An 8,305-nucleotide genomic window follows, 5' to 3' on the forward strand; every position below is an offset into this window, starting at 1 on the left:
TACAGGGAGACTACAAAATATAGAGTCTATTTAACCAATTGGTGAGAACAAGCAATTGCAGAGTTTATGTGGTCAGCGTTGTTCTGCCATTTCTACAATAAACATAGGCTTCTGTTACAATAACTCCACCCTATTTGTATGTCATGAATATATAAAAACTGCTACAGATTTAGCCGTAGGTGACAGTAGAGCCATATCTTATACATGTATATAAAAACATACTTCTTGATCTATGTCATTATGCTCAATAAGATGAAGGACATTACACCAATTACTAGAATAAGGGAGACAGCATATCACCCAATTAACTCCATCCAGGTGCAAGTGAAATGTTTAGATTATGAGACAATGTGCTTTTCAGAAACGGCAATCATTACGGTTCTTAACGGAGAAAGAACAATGCAAAATATACAAATATATCTATAATAATAAAATGAAAAAATATCCAACACTGTGAATTGTACCTATGCTCCATGGGGCTCTCTTTCTGTGTTGCTTTAAATGGCCGTGTAAAAATGGATTCTGATCCCTATATGGATCAATAGGGCTGTTCAAAGTTCTGCTTGAGCTGCATTCTCGTGTCCTATTTTGTAAGTATTACATGGGACCAATGCTTACGTTCAGTAATTGATGAGCAAAACATGCAAACTGATTAATCCACACGCACACACCTTTGTATGAGCTTGACTGTAAATTTGTACCTGTAAGCTCAGTACTTAGTTTTGTAAATAAGAAAAAAAAATAGAACTCAAAATCTTGAGATATGCTGGGAGTACATTAAAATGATTTTTAAACATTAAAGACTATGGACCAAAAGAAGTGCCAGAACAACATTGCTGTTCTTCCCAGATCAAGATAAGCCCTAGCTAAGCTTGTTTACAACAACATTACTATGCCTGGATAGCACTTGATAGTTACAAATGTAGAGTCGTCTATGACAATGAATGTGTTTACTTATAGCAAACTTTTATGTACAGTTACATTGCACATAATTTTGCCTGTGATTATTGCTCTATCATTGTCTTCCTGTGCTGCTTTTGCCTGATCCTCACATTAAAGTGCACCCATTGCCTGTACACAGTGGAAACTGTAATAGAATTTAGCACTATAGATTACCTCTTGGGAAAAGCGCAGCATTAGGATATTATGACTTTGTGCCACTGTAAGTGAGGACATACTGTAAGTCCTGGAAGTATCGGTCCAAAGAAAACTACACGCAAATTCGATTTTAAGCTATAAATGTAAACATTTTATTGAGTAAATGATACATATGCTACCTCAACTTTGCTGGGGAATCTCCCTCCCTCACATGGAGCATTTTTAAAAGGCAGCTTATCAAGTTACTAGAAGATACTGACCTCACTAAGATACCTCTGTAATGTCACTGGTTCTTGTTGATTTGATAAACCTTGTTCTCATGAATAGTTGTTCAGTCCAAAAACTGGCTCCCACCATTGCTTGCAGTGTAGGAGACAGGCACACTTGAAATCATATTAGTAGCAAGGTGCCATTGCTCTTTTGAATTACTTTTTAATAATGGACAACCACGTAGTAGGTTTGGGAAAAGTGATTCATTTTATTCACAGAACAGTAATTTTAATGTTTTAGCCATCTTTGTAATTTGCTTGCAGTCGCTGAAATGGTAATGCATATGTTAGGGTGTGCAAATAGCTTCTCGATAAGAGGACCAGCTTTACATTACTTCAGAACAGAGTTTCGCAGGGACAGAACTGGTGTGAATATCCTCCAATTTCTTTAGTCCTGAAGTGTGTGCGTGTGTGTGTGTGTGTGTGTGTGTGTAATATGTGCAACATTATAAGTCTCTCAGCTTCATCCCACATGGCCTATTTATAGTCTAAACAGAACTTTGTTGAAGTCCTTTAAAGGGATTTTCCACTTCCAGATGGCTTCATTGTGTTGGCTTGAATATGTTGTCCAGTTCCTGTGCATTGGAAGCAATGTTTCCCCCCTTGTACCTCATGTTATTGCTGGGGTTTCCATAGAGAAAGGAGGTCTGAGTGAGTTTCTTTATTGCAGTTTACAGTACCTGGTATGTATATGCATACCAGAGACCCAACTTTCCTGATTTAAGGGCTTTGTTCCACACATAGACATGTTTGTCCTGCAATTGGGAAAGTTGGAGATATTTTACATTCACAGCTGCTCTACATACTGGATTGTATGGGTGTTTGGAGGGGAGGTTGCTAAGGGACATCCTAGGCTCGCCCCCAGTGGTGTTTCCACGCCCCCTGTCCTGATTATGGAATTTCAAATGTTGAATTATATGTATGCTTTCACATAAATACAGATGACTGAGCCATGTTCCTACTAAAAGTGCAGAGAACACAGTACAATTTGTGTATATCTATGCTTCAACAGCCATCACACACACATAAATATGACAGAATGAGTTTCCCATTAAAAATGCATAAAATACAGTGCTTAATATCACTCCACTTAAATACAAAATATTTAGTGACTATAAGCAGAAGAATGGCTTTATATGTAAATGTAGGACTATATTTATATTGTTATTCATTTACATATAAAGATAATCTTTGCTAATGAACACATTTTTGTTAAGATTTTTTTTGTGAGTTCTTGTCTGTATTTCAAAACTTTTTTTTTTCTATAGTTTGTTAAAGAAAAAATAAAACACAAAATAAGGTACTGCTATCTTGTGCTATGGAAGAAAACTCCAAGGCCTAGATTTACTAAACTGCGGGTTTGGAAAAGTGGAGATTGTTACCTATAGCAACCAATCAGAATCTAGCTTTCATTTATTTAGTGCATTCTACAAAATGACAGCTAGAATCTGATTGATTGCTATAGGCAACATCTCCACTTTTTCAAACCCGCAGTTTAGTAAATATACCCCTAAATCTCTAAACACGCACACAAAACAAGAACAGAAGGACAACTCTTTATATATATATATATATATCGTATATTACTAACAAACAATCAATATGACAGAAAAACTTCTAACAAAGATGCAGAAGTTATTTATTTAACTAATAAAAATATATATCAACATACCACTAATATCAATAGCAACCATACAATTATTGTTGCTAGATCTAGAAGGAGCAAATATAATGGTTGAGTGATAATATTTCAAGATACGCTTAAATACCAATGAATTCTTCTGGCTATCCGTTCATAATAGTGCACTATAACTCGCAGGTAAAACCAACCCCTAATCTTACATATATCAGTACTGGGACAAAGAGTTTGGATAGTGAATTATATTAATCAAATTAAATGATTAATAAATGTTTATAGAGCAAACCAACTACTCCCAGGGTAAATGTATCGAAGTGCGATTTATTTATTTTTCAGTGATTTCAAAATCGCTTGAGATCACCAGTGATTTTATGTGCAAACTCAGTCAAACTTGCCGAAGATTCAACAGACAAAAAAAAAAAGCATGCTGTGGGCACAAGAGCATGCTGTCACTTTAGTGCCACAAGTATGTACTTTAAGTGGTGTTCCCATCTGGAGATATTAAGTGTTTCCACATCAGAAAAAAAATATTGCCCCACTGGTAATGGAATAGTATGGCACTATAATAAAAAAAAAAAAAAAAAAAAAAATGTGTGTTCCGTATAATCCTTTAATAAAATTTGTCCCACTAATTTTTTTATAAAATTATTCGACCCTTTAAGATAATTAAATCATTTTTGCCCTTCTCAAGAAGAATCCATGATTATCCTCATAATTAAAACTTTTATTGTGCCTGGTGTTATGTGTTAACATTGGCCAGCAGTGGAAAGCTGATGTGTATGCTAATCTCGCCTATCCAAAGCAATGCGTTGATTCTGGCTGCAAAGATTGCAAACTCACACGAGTTTGCAGAGTAGCAGCTTCATACATATGGTGACTTGTATTCTTAGAGTGACCAATTGTAAGGATGGCGATTTGTAGCATATCAATTTTGGTTAGATCACTTTCCTATCGATTTGCACGTTCATACATCAATGGGTTCAAACTTGCCCGAGAGAATTGCAGAAAAAGGCAAAATTGCAGGTTGACAGAATTTTCCCCTGGGGTAGAAGTGATTCTGCATCAACACTAATACATGACTACTACTAATACAAGAAAGTTCTCCATCTCCAAGATGCTGTAGTTCACCTAACTGGATTACTTCACACACTGTGTAAATTGACTCCTAAAGCTGCTGATGTGGTTTGTCTGTATTAAGACTTTTTCAAAGCATGTTCTGTCAGCAAAATGATTCAGTATTTATATATTCTAAGTGTTTTCGAATTGGAACACTCTTCCTCTAATTAATCAGCTCTTTGCTGTGATAATTGCATACATACAAATATATTTTAATATAACACATTACATTAACAAAAAATAAAACTGTTACAATAACAGCCTTTCAAGAACAAAATAAGGAAAACAAACACAAATCTGAGTATAAACACAATTTGTTCCCTTACTAATAGGTATAATGCTGTTTCCATGGCAACTAGTTTAGTTCCCTTAGAAGTAACAAAGTTCTATATTTAAGGACACACTTTTTCTTTATTACTGTCGATCCTTATATACAATGCTGCTGACCCCCTTATGGCGCCTTATAGATAAAAGATAATAATCGTTTTATTATTTTGTGCTGCTCTTTTCTCAATATCTATTTTAGAATATCCCCAAACAGCTCATATTAACCCTAATCTATCATACCATCTACCTTATATATTCTTGTGCCATCAATCTAATATACAATAATTTACCATAGCACACCCCTCATATGGGCAGCTCAACAACCTAGTAAGACCATTAGCAATGTCCAGACCTCAGCTTGTGATATTAACAGCACATGCTACTATATTTCACTATGCTTCCAAGACTGATAGAAACACTGATATCTTTGCTGTCACTAAATAGGAAAACCTTGTGTTGAATTAGCATGTTCTGGGGTTGTATAATCATATTGACTACCAGGGAATACATTAATATAACACTCTGGTAGCAACAATTGCCACCCATATGTTCACAGCGCTAGGGCCATGAGTTCAATTCAATTCTATTCTAGGCCCTATCTGTGTGGTGTTTGTGTGTTTTACCCATGTTTGCCTGGGATTTCTTCAGGTGCTCTGGTAATTGGTAGTTTAATTGGCAAACTGTACTTTATTGTGTGTGGTGGGAAATTTAGATTGTAAGATCCAATGGGGATAGGGACTGATGTGGTTGTAAATATCCTCTGTACAGCACTGTGCAAAAAAACAAAACAATGTGACTATATAAATAATAATAATAGTAACTAGAAATGGTGGTGCCAGGAGCATGACGGAAATGTGACGCCCCCCTCAAACCCTCAATTTTGACTAAATTAATCTAAAATATTAATTCCCTTCGCCCCTCCCCCTTCATAAAGGTGCACTGGGCGTCAGCTCCTCTCGCACAACTCGCTCAACGACCCTGGTGACAATTATGGTAGAACTACAAAGAGGTTCCTCCTTTCCTGTGTATTTTACATGCTTAAGTTTTATTGCTGCTTAATTCACAAAATAACACTTTACAATTGTTAAACAATGTCACATGAGAAAAAAAAAGAATGAATATATTCATCTTTCCAATCGCATTGCTATTTATTTTCCTGGAAACACTAAATCATACTAACCTGTATAATATAACCTTAACAATAGCATAATAAACTCCATATTAAGTAGGTTTCCAACATCTTCTTGCACAATGCATTAAGACATGGCTCTTCAATTGGTTTAGAGATCTTCAAATTATTATACCTCAATATTGTACATCTGTACAAAATAGTTAGCATTATCTCATGTTGCAGAAAAATTTTAGTGTGGTGACATTTAATTTTGATTTGAATATCTAGTTAACTGCAGTGATATCTCCCACATCAATCAACATTGCAGGGACTAAGGATGAGCCAAATTTGTAAAACTGTTCCATAAAATATTCACCTCAATTAACATTTGGTCACAAAATTGTTCACATTTCGCAAAAGAAACATAGCCTCAAATGTCCCCAGTCCTACCCGCAAACACGGTACACAGCAGACTGAATTGACCGTCATTGTTTCAAATGTAATCAGAGACCATACATTTTGTGAAATGCAAATGTACGAATACAGTGCAGAAAGTCATTCAGTAGAATGGTAAAACGGAAGTAGAACTCAAAGGGGGGAGGTATGCAATGAGCCGCAATGTTTGGAGCATCACAGCTGCGCACTTTTTCTGTTAATACTAGGGATGTGCACCGGCGACTTTTGAGGTCTCGTGTTTTGTGTTTTGGATCCGGATTTTCTCGATGTTTTGGGTTCGGATTTGTTTCGCAAAACACCTGCCGAAAGGTTTTTGTTCGGATTTAAGGTTTTGGATTCGGATTTTTTTTGAAAAAAGCATAAAAAGTTAAAAAATCAAGTTTTTGGGCTTATTTTCACTCCTACGCTATTATTGACCTCAATAACATTCAATAACAAGCATTTCCACTAATTTACCGTGTATTCTGAACACCTCACAATATAGTTATTAGTCCAAAATGTTGCAACGAGGTATCTTTCTGGACTGCGTAGTGGAGTGGTCCCCACAATATAATAAGAAAACCCTGAACTTGTATGATTCGCACCAATAATGTACCTGGACTGCATAGAGGAGTGGGTCACCACAATATATATAATAAGAAAACCATCAACTGGTATGAATCGCACCGAATAATGTACCTGGACTGCGTAGAAGAGTGGGTCACCACAATATATATAATAAGAAAACCATCAACTGGTATGAATCGCACCGAATAATGTACCTGGACTGCGTAGAGGAGTGGGTCACCACAATATAAATTAAAAACCCTGAACTTGTATGATTCGCACCAATAATGTACCTGGACTGCGTAGAGGAGTGGGTCACCACAATATAAATTAAAAACCCTGAACTTGTATGATTCGCACCAATAATGTACCTGGACTGCGTAGAGGAGTGGGTTACCACAATATATATAATAAGAAAACCATCAACTGGTATGAATCGCACCAATAATGTACCTGGACTGCGTAGAGGAGTGGGTCACCACAATATATATAATAAGAAAACCATCAACTGGTATGAATCGCACCGAATAATGTACCTGGACTGCGTAGAGGAGTGGGTCACCACAATATAAATTAAAAACCCTGAACTTGTATGATTCGCACCAATAATGTACCTGGACTGCGTAGAGGAGTGGGTCACCACAATATATATAATAAGAAAACCATCAACTGGTATGAATCGCACCGAATAATGTACCTGGACTGCGTAGAGGAGTGGGTCACCACAATATTATTAAAAAACCCTACACAGGTCTGAATCCAACCCAAAAAGTTTATGGACTGCGTAGTGTAGTGTTGCCCACAATATTATTTAAAATTTTTGCAGCAACAGTCAACGTTGTTTAATATCTGATACACCTCTATCTGGACTGCATAGTGGAGTGGCCCGGTACCCAATTTGGTACCGGGGCCACAATACCTCCTCCAAACATGGTACAGACCATTCGTCATTGAGATCCCATCAAGTATGTTAAAGACAGACAGGGTCGAAGTGTTATTGGTTGACTTTGTAAACCAAAAAACTGTCCCTGTTGCACATAGTCGTGCAATGAAGACTGACTTTTTCATTTAAAGGCACCATCTTTCAAGTGTAGTGTTTGTAAGTCATATTATACTTTTGGTAAAATTGGTTTATTTTGTTCCTCTTTATGGTAACTACTAATAGAATTAAAGTATTAAATAGAAGCGGCAGTTCCTCTTTATGGGAATTAGTAATAGAATTAAAGTATTAAATTGAATTAAAGTATTAAGAGTGGTATAAAGTGGTAGTGTGGTATAGAGTGGTCCCCACAATATAATAATAAAACCCTCAACTGGTCTGAATTCCACCAAACAAGTATCTGGACTGCGTAGTGGGGTGGCCCCGGTACCCAATTTGATACCGGGGCCACAATAAAATAAATACACCCTCAACTGGTCTGAATTCCACCAAACAAGTATCTGGACTGCGTAGTGGGGTGGCCCCGGTACCCAATTTGATACCGGGGCCACAATAAAATAAATACACCCTCAACTGGTCTGAATTCCACCAAACAAGTATCTGGACTGCGTAGTGGGGTGGCCCCGGTACCCAATTTGATACCGGGGCCACAATACCTCCTCCAATTTCCAAGTGTAGTGTTTATAACATCTTAACACTACACTAATTCTAGCACGTCAAAACCTCTTGTTTTAAATAATGACAGGGCATTTAACTTTTGATTTAATTTATTGAATTTGTTGGCATTTTCTTTTACTTTTTGA

The sequence above is a fragment of the Mixophyes fleayi genome, chromosome 1 (assembly GCF_038048845.1).
Source record: "Mixophyes fleayi isolate aMixFle1 chromosome 1, aMixFle1.hap1, whole genome shotgun sequence".
Classification (NCBI taxonomy): Eukaryota; Metazoa; Chordata; class Amphibia; order Anura; family Limnodynastidae; genus Mixophyes; species Mixophyes fleayi.